The sequence below is a fragment of the Oncorhynchus keta genome, chromosome 2 (genome assembly GCF_023373465.1).
Source record: "Oncorhynchus keta strain PuntledgeMale-10-30-2019 chromosome 2, Oket_V2, whole genome shotgun sequence".
Classification (NCBI taxonomy): Eukaryota; Metazoa; Chordata; class Actinopteri; order Salmoniformes; family Salmonidae; genus Oncorhynchus; species Oncorhynchus keta.
This window is the reverse complement of record NC_068422.1, coordinates 35,165,571-35,183,855: the sequence shown is the minus strand read 5'-3', so window position 1 is coordinate 35,183,855 and position 18,285 is coordinate 35,165,571.

The following is an 18,285-nucleotide window of genomic DNA, read 5'->3' as shown; positions in this document are numbered from 1 at the left end:
GTTAACCTATAATCAGATATCAGACCTACAGGATGTTATCATAGCAGAACCTCTGCTTCTCAGAGTTGTGACTATCATGCTTTAGGGAGGATCCAGATGCAGACAGTTTCGAAGAAATACAAGTTTATTACTAGAACAGGGTCAGGCAAAACGACAGGTCAGGGGCAGGCAGAGGTCAGAAATCCAGTGTGGTGTGACAAGGTACAGAATGGCAGGCAGGCTTAGGGTAGGCTTGACGAACAAAACGAACTGGCAACTGGCAACTGGCAAACAGAGGACACAGGTATAAATACACTGGGGATAATGGGCAAGATGGGCGACACCTGGAGGGGGGTGGAGACAAGCACAAAGACATGTGAAACAGATCAGGGTGTGAAAGTGAATGTTGAATTCCTAAGACAACACAGAGGAAATTCATGCATACAGATGATGTCACTATGGGGGCTGGGCCGCACAACATCTGCGTCTGAAGTTTCTCATCGGGGACAAACATCATTAACCAGAATCGGTCAGGAAACACACCTCTAAGACGGAAATCTCGGTATTCTAATGAGCAACCGAAAAACACGTGTCAAACGACATGTTTAGTGGCACCCTAACCATGAGGAGCCATGAGGAAACCTGTAGGAAACATTATGGTGAAGTCCTGAAATTCCCACAGAAGTGTGTCTTGTTTCTTAATGTTTTCTGAACTATTTGAGAACATACCCAATGTCAAACCAGTTGGAAAATATTCCAAGAATATTACCAAAATGTAAATGAAATGTAACCATGTTTGAACTTTTAGGAAATGTCTATTAATGTAATGAAATGCCAAGAAAATAATGTAAATGTGCTGAGAATGTTCCTTTGCCAAGCAACTTTGCTGCATTCCCAGAATGTTGTGGGAAGGTTGAATGCAAAATAACACTAGGACAACCACGCTTTCACCAAGCTCGATGTAATATATGGTTCTCAGAACGTTATGTGCTAGTTGACTAATTTTGATTTTCACAGTGAAAATATCCTTTGAAACCATCCACAAATGTTTTGCGACAGCCATTTGCGAGAAGGTAAAACAATCCACTTAGTATTATTAGCTACCCAAACTGCACTTTCTAAGATAAAAGGAATGACAGAAACTCACAAAAATCAGCATGATGATTCAGGTGAACCCATTCACTATATATAGGAATTGAGAGATTCGGAATGCTGATTTGCCATAGGTTTTATCAGGGGTGCAACTTTCGCTGGGGACGGGGGGACATGTCCCCCCCCACATTCTGAAATTGCATTTTTGTCCCAGTTTTCACATTGGAAGGTGATATAAAACAAGGCAACGGTGTGCTTTAGGACCATGCGGATGCCTACGAGCAGTCAGGTATGCTGTTTGGAGTGTTTATCCAACTGGATACTAAAAATAAAAGATAATAAAAGTGGCACCCCTGGGTTTTGTGGACTTTCTTGTCTCTTGACCCTGTGAGTGATTGTGATTTTAACCTTTATTTAACTAGGCAATTCAGTTAAGAAAAATTCTTATTTTACAATGACTGCCTACCTCGGCCAAACCCTCCCCTAACCCGGATGACACTGGGCCAATTGTGCTCCGCACTATGGGATTGCATCCAAGCAGATTAGGTGAGCGGAGTGGAGCTGGAGCAGAGCAAGGAGCAGAGCATCCCAATTTGACTGGAGCCCGGAGCCATCGGCTTTCTTGCCTGCTCCAAATTCGCTCCCGTAGCGCTCACTTCACAAGCTCAGGGCATGCCTGGCCCAACATGTATTTGTAGTCTACTTGTGTGCAGCTATAGCTCGTTGCTTTAGCTACTGTCATGGAGTTCGCTAAATATTTTCATAAAGAAACTGAGAAAACATATAGGTGCAAAATCAAGGTGACTTACAAAGATGAGGACCAAGAGCAAGAGAGGGAGTGTGGTGATGTAGTGTCTACAACTAAAGAATCCTTGTCTGATCTGAAAAGACATGTATCCCGAATGCATGATGGTGTACTTACTACATGCACATGCTAAAAGATAGGAACAAGGTGGGTAGATAACTAAGTGTGTCATTGTTGAAAAGTATTTATAAACAAAAAATCAGATCTCTTAAATGTTTTGTTCATTTTTGTTCGATTATCTATGCAACAGGCCATAATTGATTTTGTCCCAACTGACCCAGCATATTCCCACGTTCAAGAAGCTTTCCATTTTGATTGGGTAATGTTGTCTAAAAACCTTTAGGCCTACCTATAGAAAAGAATGAAGAAGAAAAAACTCTCTCTGCCCAGTCTGCCAAGAATGGCCAAAAGAATGTGTATCATCTCCAGCTCTGCATGTGTGGAGAGGAAATGCTCTGCTGTTGGCTTGCTCTCCAGGCACCATCACATGATCATCAAAATGTATTTTAAAACTAAATTGAACAGGTACTAATAACTAATTTTTCGCTCAATTTGTATTTATTTCTAAGACAGCCAATATGCGAAATATATAGACTATAGTGATTTAATACAACAACATGTTGTTTAAATGCTGAGAGCTTTATGACTCTACCAGCCTATTGTGTCGGACTCGCAAATGCTTCACAATGTAGTTCTTTGTAGGTTATGGCCTTGAAATAATTGAAATAATATAGCCTAAATACTTAATTTCCGTTCCTTTTTAGGCTCCCTGTCTGGCTCCTGACCTATTTAGATTGTTGTCATTCTGTTTATTATGACATGTAGCTTATTTGAAGCAATGTGCACTTCTTACATTCACATTTTCATGTTAATTCAAATACTTTTCATTCAAATCATATGATTTGGTTTCAATACTTCAAAAACAAATGGTAGGTCCAGGTAATCACAAAAATAGATGGGTGTTGGTTAAATTGTGATTTTAATGAATGGAGCAAATTTGGAGCAGCAGTTTTGTTTCCTGTGAGCCGTTGGAAAGGACATGGAGTGCCTGAGCACACCATGGGGCAATGAGCAGGATTTCCAACCGCTCAACTCCACTCACATACTCTTGTCACTCCCTGATCTGTTTCGCCTGTCCTTGTGCTGGTCTCCACCCCCTCTGGGTGTCACTTATTTTCCCCAGTGTATTTATCCTTGTGTTCACTGTCTCTCTGTGACAGTTTGTCTTGTGTGTTTCCAAGTCAACCAGTGGTTTTCCTGTTCTCCTGATTTTTGCTTTCTCCTTTTTCTAGTCCTCCAGGTTTTGACCCTTGCCTGTTTCTGGACTCTGTACTCGCCTGCCTGACCATTCTGCCTGCCTTGACCACGAGCCTGTCTGGCTCTCTGTACCTCCTGGACTCTGATCTGGTTTTGACGTTTTTGCCTGTCCACAACCATTCTCTTGCCTACCCTTTTGGATTAATAAACATTGTAGGACTCCAAGCATCTGCCTCCTGTGTCTGCATTTGTGTCTCGCCTTGTGCTTTGATACTGTATTGTAATTATCCCAACACCTTTCCATAAAATCGTTGAGTCAATTCCTAATGATTTTTCAGTTTGGCGTCTTGTTGATTCCATTATGTTATATTTTGAGATTTTTCTCATTTCACTTTTCAAATCAGTGCATGGTTTACAACTTGCTAAGTAAAAATGTAGGAAGTTGATTAGTTGTATACAGATCAATAAGATGTAAATTGTGAATAAAACATTTGTTGAATACAATGTATGAGGGATGGAGCCCTTAAAAGGGGAACAATACTCTGTGATTGGGCACACGCAGACTAAAATGCCTGCTAGTATGTGACTAGCAGAATGAGTGGACTGAAAATTCAGTCAATTCACAAGATTAATTCATCAAGCACTGAACAAAGACTGGCAGAACCATCAGTCCCAGATACAGTTTGATTGAACAGGGAATAAGAGTCATACATTATGTTCTTAAATTAGCTTAAAGACTTTGAGCAAGAGTGCCTGAGAGTCAGTCAGTATTCAGACATAAATCATACCGACTCATGTGAACGGGACACCCATCCCATCGTAGTCCAGGTGTGTCCCCAGCTATGTTTCGTGTCACACATTATTACTAAGGACCTTACAATTAGAGCCCCTAAAGAGAACATAAAGGTCCAGAAGAGAGGGAACTCTCTAAAGCTGAAGAAAGCTGCTTGTATGATAACGGGATGACATGGAAAAGGACAAGAGAGTGGAGAGAGAGACGAGAGGTAAAGGGGAGAGACTAAGGGAGTAAAAGAGTGAGTAAAACAGAGAGTATGGCACGCAATGATGGAGAAGTCTCGCAGAGTGAGTAGGGAGGGCACTGTTGCTATGATCAAATCAAATCAAATTGTATTTGTCACATGCGTCGAATACAACAATACCATGAAATGCTTAATTACAAGCCCTTAATAACCAACAATGCAGTTTTAAGAAAATAGAGATAAGAAAATATTGACAAAATAAAGTAAAAAAATACAAATACAAAGTTACACAAAATAATAACAGTAATAAGGCTATATACGGGGGGTACCGGTACCGAGTCAATGTGCGGGGGCATAGGTTAGTCAAGGTAATTTGAACATATTCAGTAGGTAGGGATAAAGTGACTATGCATAGATAATAAACAGTTAGTAGCCTCAGTGTAAAAACAAAGGAAGGGGGTGTCAATGCAAATATTCCGTGTGGTCATTTGATTAATTGTTCAGCAGTCTTATGGCTTGAGGGTAGAAGCTGCTAAGGAGCTATTTGGACGAAGACTTGGTGCTCCGGTACTGCTTGCCATGTGGTAGCAGATAGAACAGTCTATGACTTGGGTGACTGGAGTCTTTGACAATTTTTTGGGCCTTCTTCTGACACCTCCTAGTATATAGGTCCTGGATGTCAGAAAGCTTGGCACCAGTGATGTGCTGGGCTGTACGCACTACCCTCTACAGTGTCTTGTGGTTGGATGCCGAGCAGGTTGCCATGCCAGGCGGTGATGCATTGTTGTCAATGGTGCAGCTGTAGAACGTTTTAAGGATCTGGAGACCCATGCCAAAACCTTTCAGTCTCCTGCAGGGGAAAAGGTGTTGTCGTGCTTTCTTCACAACTTTCTAGCTGTGTTTGGACCATGATAGTTTGTTGGTGATGTGGACACCAAGGAACTTGAAACTCGCTCCACTACAGCCCCGTCGATGTGTATGGGTGCGTGTGGGTGCGTGTTCGGCCCTCCTTTTCCTGTAGTCCACAATCATCTCCTTTGTCTTGATCACATTGAGAGAGAGGTTGTTGTCCTAGCATCACACTGTCAGGTCTTCCCAATAGGTTGTCTCGTCGTTGTCGGTGATCGGGCCTACCACTGTTTAAAATGTATCGACATAGGACAAATGCCTCAATAGGATAGGACAACCTGCTGTGTTGACTATTGGTTGTCCAGCCCAACAATGTATTTAATCATTATATGACACTAAATTATTATATGACACACATTAATTAAACAAACAAAAACTGAAGTGTCCTGATGGTATAGTCCAGTCCTCGAGTACCCCCAACAGTACAGTTTATTGTGTCCCTGGACAAACACACCTGATTCAACTTCAACTAATCCTCAGGCCCTCTGAGTTGAATCAGGTATGTTTGTCTGGGGCTACAACATAAATGTGTGCTGTTGGGGGTACTCAAGGACTGGAGTTGGGAACCACTGCTCTAGGCCTATGGCTGTATTGGCGTTGAATGACATTATCAGCTGCAAAATGGGTTTACATGGCTGATATCCTGAAAAAATATGGGCACTCAAATAAAACTAATTGGAAGGCTTGTAACTGAACAAAATGGTCATGTTCATTTGAGAATAGAACCCTAGAAACTGACAAATTAGAAACAGATTCCCTTCCCCTCTTTGTTGCAGGATTGTGATCTGTGATTAATCAACATCGACTCAAGTTCATCTTGAATAATAGTTAAGTTAACCATTAAAACAAGTTGAAACACTTAACTTCAAAGATTCAACCCAATGTCATATCATTTCAGTGACATCTAACAGAACACTCACACTACTTACTACCTTCAGCTACCTTATTACCAAAACCTACCCTCAGAGGTGTATCTTTTGAACAGCATGTAAAACAAACTGTTGGTTATTAGCCTATCCAGCAGTATCAACTCTCCAGTGACCAACTGTTGAATGTCTCCTTTTTAGAATGACAGATTTCTGGTAGCTTGGTTGCTGAAAGTAGTGAGCAGTGTGAGCGCCCCATATAAGGAAGTCATCTCTTCCTCAGAGACCTCCTGATACAGGGCCATTTGTCATGCCCTGACCATAGAGAGCCATTGTTTCTCTATGGTGAAGTAGGCCAGGGCGTGACTGGGGGGTATTCTAGTTTATTATTTCTATGTGGGGTTCTAGGTTATTATTTCAATGCTGGTATCGTTGTCTCTAATTGGGGATCATATTTAAGTAGCTGTTTTTCCCACCTGTGTTGGTGGGATATTGTTTATCTGTAGTTGCATGTTAGCACTCCATTGTTGTCACGTTTAGTTTATTCTTTATCGTTTTGTTGTGTGGTTCACTGACTAAATAAAAAAAAGATTTGGAATCCAGATCACGCTGCACGTTGGTCTGAGTACGCTTCCAACGATTGTGACACAGTTTCCCAGCACTGTGGAGGTAGAGTAGGGGCTGTACAAACCCACAGGTCACACTGATGTGGAAACAAATGGATAGTGACAAAAAGAACACAACCCGATTGAGGACATTGTACAAACACATCATTAAAATCACAGTGAGGTAGTTCACCATCATAGACACCAGGACGATCAAAATGATCTTAAACGCTCTCATCTTCATGTTATTGTCCCCCTCTCTCTCTCTCCCCGTCCCCCGGCCCGGGAAGTCTCAGAGCCCTGAGAACTGAGAGGCAGCTGAATGACATCACAAAGGTCCTGAACTAAGAAAGTATATATTGATTTAGGAATCAGAAGCATACAGAACAAACCGGACCCAAGCACCATCAACATCACAACACTCCACCCTGTATCTCAGGGGTTTGAACTTCAGATAGACCACAGGATGGACCACTGCCAGGTAGCGCTCCACACAAACAAAGGTTTGAAACGGGCCGGCCTGTGTTCAAGATACCAATAATACATTTAGGGATGTGTATGTAGACAATAATAAGACAGGGGACAAGGAAAAGAGGATCTCAGACATGGTCAGGTTGAGAGCGAAGAACTCTGAGGTCATAGTCCCTCCCGCTCCGTTCACTATCAGCCAGAGGATGTAGACATTGGTGTGGAGATCAAGGATGAGGTTGATTGTATAGGAAGCAGTGGAGAAGGACTTGATGTGTGCATGGAGGACAGCTACTGAAGTTATGTTTGTCTCTGTGATGTTCATGTCTTCCCCTTCTGGACTGATGCGTGAACTTCAATATTCTACTACAATAAATATTTTTTCCTGTTGTAATGGCACAGTACAACATCAATCAATCATGAATCAGTCAAATGAAGCACGGTTGGGTTCAATTCCATTTCAACTCAGTCAATTCAGGAAAATATTGAATATCAGCACAAAAGGACATACTGTCACGAACCTCGCTGAAGAGGGTGCCTCTTCCTGTTCGGGCGGGGCTCGGCGGTCGTCGTCACCGGCCTATTAGCTGCCATCGATTCTTTTTCCGTTTGTGTTGGTTAGTGGTTAATTGGGTACACCTGTTTTGTATTAAGGTTTGTTTGTAGGGTATTTAAGGGCCCCAGGCCCGCTGGGTATTTTGTGCGGGCTTGTTTTTTGTTACTCTATGTTTGATGGTGTGATTTGTTTTCTTATCTTTATTCTCTGGTCTTTTTTGTCCTGTTGTTTTGGACTGGCAACCTATATACGCCCTGTGTGTTGGCGTGATCATTTTCGGTTGCACCGGTGTAATAAATTTGATAAACGACAGAACCCTGCTCTCTGCGCCTGATTCCATCCACCACTCATAGTTATTCGTAACACATACCTACTCAACATATTTTTCAACACATTTAATGAAATTATCTAATTGAATACATCTTTAAACAATATCTAATTGTTAACCACATATTTTTTGTTGTTGAAAATGGACAAACCTGAACAGACTGAGTTCTCCTCTCATCTGGAAGGTGTAGAGGTGACATGCCTTGCCTGGTTCACCAACTACTTTGCAGACAGAGTTCAGTGTGTCAAATCGGAGGGCATGTTGTCCGGTCTTCTGGCAGTCTCTATGGGGGTGCCACAGGGTTCAATTCTCGGGCCGACTCTTTTCTCTGTATATATCAATGATGTTGCTCTTGCTGCGGGCGATTCCCTGATCCACCTCTACGCAGACGACACCATTCTGTATACTTCTGGCCCTTCCTTGGACACTGTGCTATCTAACCTCCAAACGAGCTTCAATGCCATACAACACTCCTTCCGTGGCCTCCAACTGCTGTTAAACGCTAGTAAAACCAAATGCATGCTTTTCAACCGTTCGCTGCCTGCACCCGCACGCCCGACTAGCATCACCACCCTGGATGGTTCCGACCTAGAATATGTGGACATCTATAAGTACCTAGGTGTCTGGCTAGACTGTAAACTCTCCTTCCAGACTCATATCAAACATCTCCAATCTAAAATCAAATCTTGAGTCGGCTTTCTATTCCGCAACAAAGCCTCCTTCACTCACGCCGCCAAACTTACCCTAGTAAAACTGACTATCCTACCGATCCTTTTACTTCGGCGATGTCATCTACAAAATAGCTTCCAACACTCTACTCAGCAAACTGGATGCAGTTTATCACAGTGCCATCCGTTTTGTTACTAAAGCACCTTATACCACCCACCACTGCGACCTGTATGCTCTAGTCGGCTGGCCCTCGCTACATATTCATCGCCAGTCCCCCTGGCTCCAGGTCATCTACAAGTCCATGCTAGGTAAAGCTCCGCCTTATCTCAGTTCACTGGTCACGATGGCAACACCCACCCGTAGCATGCGCTCCAGCAGGTGTATCTCACTGATCATCCCTAAAGCCAACACCTCATTTGGCCACCTTTCATTCCAGTTCTCTGCTGCCTGTGACTGGAACGAATTGCAAAAATCGCTGAAGTTGGAGACTTTTATCTCCCTCACCAACTTCAAACATCTGCTATCTGAGCAGCTAACCGATCGCTGCAGCTGTACATAGTCTATCGGTAAATAGCCCACCCAATTTTACCTACCTCATCCCCATACTGTTTTTCTTTATTTACTTTTCTGCTCTTTTGCACAGCAATATCTCTACCTGTACATGACCATCTGATCATTTATCACTCCAGTGTTAATCTGTAAAATTGTAATTATTCGCCTACCTCCTCATGCCTTTTGCACACAATGTATATAGACTCTCTTTATTTTCTACTGTGTTATTGACTTGTTGATTGTTTACTCCATGTGTAACTCTGTGTTGTCGGTTCACACTGCTATGCTTTATCTTGGCCAGGTCGCAGTTGCAAATGAGAACTTGTTCTCAACTAGCCTACCTGGTTAAATAAAGGTGAAATAACATGTAAAAAATAAAAGTGCAGACAACACACAGTCACTCAGTCATTCACCCTGACCCACAAACCTCAGTAGCTCCAATCTGTAAACTGATGCTTCCCATCACTTGATGGATGACACCAGACATGCAAATATAATTCACTGATGATGACAACACTAACTGACTTTAAGTGTGCTTGAAGAGAATATGCCATGCTATGTGGAATGTTTAATGGATGGATAAGGGCCCAGAGTTTTTCCTAACTAGGTCAGATCCTATCTCGGGAACTCAGAACTAAAATCTTAGGTAATTGCATCTGAAAGTTAAGTTCTGTAGGGAGATGAGAAAATATATGATAAATAGGAGCGGAAGCAGGGTCAAGACTTTAAAAGTTTCAGTCAAGTGTATGGCCCAAACTAACCCTCCACTTACGAATTTCGAAAGACGTGCACACCCACTTAATCATTATTTGTTCAAATAACCAGTAACTAAAACATAGCTTACAAAAAAACCATTTATAAGACGTGGTTTACGGACAAAATGTGTGAAGTTTCAAGTATAAATTTTGCACTTGTTTCCTCATGTAAAAAGAAAAATCAAGTGACATTTTTTCCCCACGCTAATCAATAACAATGTAATACTAAAAATAACAAGGTAGAACACAAACACACAAAATATGAAATAAGAAATAAGAAGAACACAATAAGCAAACATACCATATATACAGGGTCAGTTCAAATCAAATGAAATGTATTAGTCACATGCAACGAATACAGTGAAATCTGTCGTTCTGCCCCTGAACAGGCAGTTAACCCACTGTTCCTAGGCCGTCATTGAAAATAAGAATTTGTTCTTAACTGACTTGCCTAGTAAAATACAGGTAAAATTAAAATAAAATAAAAATAAAAATCCTTACTCACAAACCCCTAACCAATAATGCAGTTTAAAAATATGAATAAGATTAATAAATTAAAGGAACAAGTAATTAAAGAGCAGCAATAAAATAACAATAGCGAGACTATATACAGGGGGTACTGGTACAGAGTCAATGTGCGGGGGTATCGGTTAGTCGAGGTAATTGAGGTAATATGTACATGTAGGTAGAGTTATTAAAGTGACTATGCATAGATAATAACAGAGAGCGGCAGTGGCGTAAAAAAGGGGGTGGGTAATGCAAATAGTCTGGGTAGCCACTTGATAAGATGTTCAGGAGTCTTATGGCTTGGGATAGAAGCTTTTTAGAAGCTTCTTGGACCTAGACTTGACGCTCCGGTACCGCTTGCCGTGCGGTAGCAGAGAGAACAGTCTATGACTAGGGTGGCTGGAGTCTTTGACAATTTTAGGGCCTTCCTCTGACACAGCCTGGTTTAGAGGTCCTGGATGGTATGCAGTTGCCATAACAGGCAGTGATGCAACCAGTCAGGATGCACTCAAAGGTGCAGCTGTGGAACCTTTTGAGAATCTGAGGACCCATGCCAAATCTTTTCAGTCTCCTGAGGGGGAATAGGTTTTGTATTGCCCTCTTCACAACTGTCTTGGTGTGTTTAGACCATGATAGATCATTGGTAGATCGACCCGCTCCACTACAGCCCCATTGACGCAAATGGTGTGTTCATGTTCAGCCCGCCTTTTCCTGTTGTCCATGATCAGTTCCTTTGTCTTACTCACAATGAGGGAAATTGTTGTCCTGGCACTACAAGGCCAGGTCTCTGACCTACTCCCAGTAGGCTCTCGTCGTAGTCAGTGATTAGGCCCACCACTGTTGTGTCATCGGCAAACTTAATGATGGTGTTGGAGTCGTGCCTGGCCATGTAATCATGAGTGAACAGGGAGTACAGGAGGGGACTGAGCACGCACCACTGATGGGCCCCTGTGTTGATGATCAGCGTGGCGGATGTATGGTTACATACCCTTACCGCCTGGGGGTTGCCCGTCAGGAAGTCTAGGATCCAGTTGCAGAGGGAGGTGTTTAGTCCCAGGGTCCTTAGCCTATTGATGAGCTTTGAGGGCACTATGGTGATGAACGCTGAGCTGTAGTCAATGAATAGCATTCTCGCATAGGTGTTCCTTTTGTCCAGGTGGGAAAGGGCAGTGTGGAGTGCAATAGAGATTACATCATCTGTGGATCTGTTATGAAAATTGGAGTGGGTCTAGGGTTCCTGGGATAATGGTGTTGATGTGAGCTATGACCCGCCTTTCAAAGCGCTTCATGGCTACAGACATGAGTGCTACCGGTCGGTAGTCATTTAGGCAGGTTACCTTTGTGTTTTTGGGCACAGGGACTATGGTTGTCTGCTTAAAACATGGTGGTATTACAGACTCGGACAGGGAGAGGTTGAAAATGTCAGTGAAGATACTTGCAAGTTGGTCAGCGCATGCTCGCAGTACATGTCCTGGTAATGATTGTGGCCCTGCGGCCTTGTGAATGTTGACCTGTTGAAAAGTCTTACTCACATCGGCTGCGGAGACCGTGATCACACATTCATCCGGAACAGCTGGTGCTGTCATGCATGTTTCAGTGTTACTTGCCTCGAAGCGAGCATAGAGCATCTCTGGGCAGCTCTCGGTTGTGCTCCCTTTGTAGTCTGTAATGGTTTGCAAGCCCTGCCACATCCGACGAGCATCGGAGCCGGTATAGTACAATTCGATCTTAGTCCTTTACTGACGCTTTGCCTGTTTGATGTTTGGTCGGAGGGCATAGCGGGATTTCTTATAAGCTTCCAGGTTAGAGTACCGCTCCTTGAAAGCGGCAGCTCTAGCCTTTAGCTCAGTGAGGATGTTGCCTTCCATCCATGGATTCTGGTTTGGGTGTGTGCGTACGGTCACTGTGGGGACGATGCCATCAATGCACTTATTGATGAACCCGATGACTGATGTGGTGTATTTTCAATGACATCGGAAGAATCCCAGAACATTTTCCAGTCTGTGCTAGAAAAAACGTCATGTATCTTGGCATCTACTTCATCTGAACACTTTTTTTTTGACTGAGTCACTGGTGCTTCCTGCTTAAATTTTGTAAGCAGAAATCAGAAGGATAAAATTAGATTTAGATTTGCCAAATGGAGGGCGAGGGAGAGCTTTGTACTTGTCTCTTTATATGGAGTAAATGTGGTCTCAAGTTTTTTTCCCTCTGGTTGCACATTTAACATGCTGATTGAAATTTGGTAAAACAGATTTAAGTTTCCCTGCATTAAAGTTCCCGGCCACTAGGAGCGCCTCCTCTGGATGAGCATTTTCCTGTTTGGTTATGGCGGAATAAGCTCACTGAGTTGCCAGGCAGTCGTGGGTGAATCAACTGTAGACATACACAAGCATGCAACTGGCATACATATTCTCTCTCAACCATAGACAGAAATATTTTGTGACAGTCCACTTTTCTGATTGTATACCATGGTCAAATGTGATGATATATTATAGTGATTTTACCTCACTGAATTTACTGTATGCTAATGCAGTGATCGTATGCACTCACTGACAATTAACATCTACTGCTTTGCTTCACTGCTATGATGTGATGATCCTCTATGAAGAGTGAATACTCGCACCAAGATTTGAGTAACCTTACAAAAAAAAATCTAATTTGCAGTTTCACATGTGAAATAGTTGTTGATATCAAATTTCACACGTCAACCCATATTTTCACATGTTAACACCACCTTTTCACATGTGAGGAAAATAACATATTTCATTCTCACATGTGAAATTTACAGTTTCACGTGAAAAACAATTACGTGAAAATATAATTTGTAGGTTCACATGTAAGACATGTGAAAATCTCACTTTCACATGTGGAATTGCATTTTCACCTGAAAAACATTCACATGTGAAAATCACATTCGCAGTTTTTATGTGAAAAACTCCAACGTGATTGTTTTTCATATGTGAACGTGCAATTTATCATGTAAAAGTTAAAATCGAATCTGCAGTTTCACATGTAAGAAAACTCCAGTTCACTTTCACATGTAAAATTGCAGATTCACATGTGGGGTTGAAATAGTGTTATTCTCCTCAAATCTGAAAAGATGGTTATAACATGTCGCAGTAGTAATGTTTTCACCAGTGAAATTAGGGTGCCACTATCTAAAAAGCCCAAATGCATAACAAGGGAATGATTTTGCGGGACATGCACGGACGAGTGGACAGACATGTTTTAATGGGGGTGGGGGTTCATGGATCATTTCAAATGGTGCAAGCCGATCACTGCCTGTTAAAGTGGTAATCCTTAGTTGCTCTATCAATTTACCGACTTATAAATGAATGATATGTAGTGTACCCATTGATTCTTGAAGAATATAACACATAAATGACTCATGAGCTTAGTTTAACAGTCGTACCCCATCAGAACCCAACATATAAGCTTGTTTTACTCCCAAGTCTGTAAACAAAGCAAATGTAAACAACCACTGCACAGCCTAAAAACATGGTTAAAACTATAGTTTTGACATCACGGGTGGTCAGTCCTTCATCCGTAGCATAGTCAGTCTATGGATTTGAGAATGGTTGCATTTCTCCAGCCCCATCCTTCAGCGTTTTACTAAATGTGGCAGGGAGAACATTTTGTTGATGTTTCAACCGCTTTAAAAACTTTTAACAGAGTAATACGGTTATAATTATATGGTGCAATCCTCTAGTGATTGAGTTATTTTGTGCCGTTAATATCAAGCAAAACTTCTGAAGTTGAGAACCAAATGTTTAGTATTGCAAACTTAAAGTATTGATAGCAAAAAAATATTACACGGAAATCATTTCAAAAATGCGAGGATTGTAATTGTAAATGGATACAAAAAAATATTTTTTTTTTATTTTATTTTTTATGATAACGCGATTCAATAAAACGACTCCCTCTTTCCTGCAATTTTCCTCATCTTTGGTTATGTTACCCTAGCCTTTTCTTTCATTAACAGCTGCAAGTGTTATCACATTCATTCAGCTACACATCACCCTGCATACCTCTGCTGGTGTGCCTCTGAAGCTAAGCAGAGTTGGTCCTGGATGGGAGAACAGATGTAGCTGGAAGTGGTAAAAATAAACATGGGAAAGAAAGTGACGTGAGGATTTGAAAAAGTAACCATGGGTCTAACTTGTGAAAATTGCAACAACAAAAAATAACATTTTTTTTTCCCCCACATAATTTTTTCCCACATTTGTTTTTGAGCATATCCTCATCACAACCAAAGTTAAAATAAGATTCAGAGGAAATTATGTTTACCATTATGGTGGCGGGGCAGTTTTACCCAGATTTTTGTCAACCTGAGTATCATTGCAACCCCGTGAGTGGAGGTGGGAACCAATCCCCTCCATCTGTGTCTCTGTGTATGTGTGTGTGTGTGTGCGTGTGCGCACGTGAATATTATTTTACAGATGAATGAGTATTCTATGCAATGAAAGCCACCCCAGAGGACACTGTAACATAGTCTTGAAGGAGGGTAAGCTCCTGACTGTTGTTCTGAGGTTTTGTGTCCATACAAAACACAATACGCTACAACACCGCAAGGAAGCCTGCACTCTGCTGCCAATTGCAAGAGTGTGGATTGATGGGATGACGGCTACTGGTCCAAAACATTTGCCTCTAACCAAATGACCTGCCATAGCAAAAATGCCGAGCATGAAAGTGCCTCTGAAATTGGAAAGTGTGAAATTGAAGAATGTTGGGTGCTCAACATCATCTTCAGCTCAAAAGTGGGAAGGGTGGATGATAAATTATCTTTCTCAAGGCAAGGGGGACCTCAATTTAAAGACTAATTACTTTCCACCATGGAATCTGAAAGATAGTAATGATTATTATGATAAATCTAATATTTCTTTAAAATTCAGTTGCAGCAGTCAATAACAGTATTTGCTTGGTTTTCTTGGTTGTAGTCAGACTTTAAAAATTAATATGTTTAAGGTCAATATTTATCCTTGTTCTATTGTTCTATCTTTCTAGTACCGCTTAAAACCCACAGGATTTAGCTAAAGTCTAATGATTTATGGTGTACAGCTCTCACCCCTAAGAAATACATTGCTCAATGACCTGAAGAGTCATCCCCAGGACCTTAGCTACATAGGATACCGAGGTCCAGAACTCTGTAATAACAACAACAAAAAAGTGTAATATTTTTGAGGAACTTAGTCAGGTTCTCAATTTACTGTTAGAATAGTAGAATACATAAGGTGAAGTTTTGAAATGTTCCTCTTGTTACACTGTATGTCACTCAATTATCCAGTGTCAGTTAACATTTTTTTAATTGGTCAAAATCAGTCTAGTTAGTCTAGGCAGCTATCTAAATTTGGCTGAATTTCCGACCTGGCACACAGGGAACGTGCCCAGGGGCCCTGACCTCCAGGGGCCACCATTGATTTTGCTAGTCACTCTCACTCAGATATCATATTAGCATGGCATACGTCATGACAAAATGTGTAGAATTGCAAATACTTTTCTGCTAACAGATCCCTCTGTTTGTATTAAATTATCATTTTGAATCCCATTGCTGAGTTCATGTGAGTTCATGTGTAGCAGCTAATTGTATAGCTAATAGGATATATGTTTGTAGAACGACTGAGCTGAATAGTATTTTAGAGCTTTATAATTGAATAGAAATGCAGCTTGAACTTTCTTAAAATGTATGAGTCATATATTCAGATTATATAATTTCACCAGGGCCATTCATTATTTTTGTCTGATTGTCAAATGAATAGAAGTTTGGGAAAGAAAATGTGACTGGAGGGCTGTGTCAAGCCCTGATCTGTTTCACCTGTCCTTGTGCTTGTCTCCACCCCCTCCAGGTGTCACCCATCTTCCACACGTATCCTTTGGGGATTTATACCTGTGTTTTCTGTCTATGCCAGTTCATCTTGTTTGTCAAGCTTATCAGCATTTGTCTTGTCAGCTCCTGTCTTTTCACAGCCTCTCTTTTTCTCATTCTCCTGGTTTTTGACCCTTGTCTGTCCTGACCCTGTACCCGCATGCCTGATCACTACCTGTTCCTGAGCCTGCCTGCCGTCCTGTACCTTTGCTCCACCTCTGGATTATCGACCCCTGTCTGCCTTGACATGTCATTTGCCTGTTGTTACAATAAACATGGTTACTTCACACAGTCTGCACTTGGGTCTTACCTTGATACCTGATAGTACGAACTAGCCATGACTGACCCAGTAGACTTGGACCACCTCCACAACGCCATCTCCTCCCAAGGAGCCACTATTGGTAGGCACGAGGAGTTGCTTCTTGGTCTGATGGAAGGGTTCGAGGCCGTGGCTGACCTAGCTTTGGACGCATTGCGGGAGCAATTCCAGGGGTTGCCTACTAGGCAGCCTACCACAACGGTAACCTCCCAGCCCCTCTGTAACCTGGCTGGTAGCAGCGCCATCACCTCGGTTTCCCGGGAACCCCGCTTCCCTCCCCCAGCGCGCTACGATGGAGATTCCAGAACCTGCCTGGCCTTTCTCTCCCAGTGCTCCCTCGTTTTCGAGCTGCAGCCTTCTTCGTATCCCTCGGACTACTCAAAAATAGGGTACATTATTATGCTTATGTCCGAGCTTACCCGAGTCCCTCCAATAGCCTCTGGAGAATACTGATTAACTGATTCCCAAATCCAATACAGCTCAGCATAGCTAGGCTGTCTCCAGCCGAACGCGTACGCAGACTTGAGAGCAGATACAGTTATCTGTATCTGGTACTGCCGGTCATTTTGTGTCTACCTGTCCCTTCAAAAGACCTTGCTCATTCGACTCAGGGGCCGATGTGAGTCTCATGGACGTTACCCTGGCGTGCGAGCTGGGGATCCCCATTCAACCCCTCTCCATTCCCATGGGGGTTAGAGCGCTGGACGGATGTTCTATACGCCGGGCCACCCACCAAACCACCCCCATCAACCTATGAGTGTCAGGGAACCACAGCAAGAAGATCCAATTCCTGCTGGTTGAGTCTCCACAGGTTCCTGTGGTATTGGGATTCTCTTGGCTCCTGCGACACAATCATTCTATTGACTGCGCAACTGGTGCCATCGTGGGCTGGAGCCTGTCCTGCCACACTCATGACCGAAAATCCCTGGTCATCCCTACTGCCTCTGATCTGGCGGACTCACTAAACACACATGCTTGTTTGTAAATTATGTCTTAGAGTTGGAGTGTGCCCCTGGCTTCCCGTAAACAAAAACAACAGGAATATGGTGCCACCTGGTTTGCTAAATTTAAGGAATATGCATTTCACCTTTATTTAACCAGGTAGGCCAGTTGAGAACAAGTTCTCATTTACAACTGCAACCTGGCCAGGATAAAGCAAAGCAGTGTGACAAAAACAACAGAGTTACACATAAACAAACGTACAGTCAATAACACAATAGAAAAATATATGTACAGCGTGTGCAAATGTAAACGATTTAGGGAGGTAAGGCAATAAATAGGCCATAGAGGTGAAATAATGACAATTTAGCATTAACACTGGAGTGATAGATGTGCAAGTAGAGATACTGGGGTACATATGGGGATGAGGTAGTTGGGTGTGCTATTTACAGATTGGCTGTGTACAGGTACATTGATTGGTAAGCTGCTCTAACAGCTGATGCTTAAAGTTGGACGGGGAGATATAAGTCTCTAGCTTCAGTGATTTTTGCAATTCGTTCGTCATTGGCAGCCGAGAACATGAAGGAAAGGCGGCCAAAGGAAGTGTTGGCTTTGGGAATGACCAGTGAAATATACCTGCTGGTGATTTATACTTTTACTTTTGATACTTACGTACATTTGAAACCAAATACTTTTAGACTTTTCCTCAAGTAGAATTTTACTGGGTGACTTTCACTTTTACTTGAGTCATTTTCTATTTACTTGAGTCATTTTCTATTAAGGTATCTTTACGTTTACTCAAGTATGACAGTTGGGTACTTTTTTCCACCACTGCT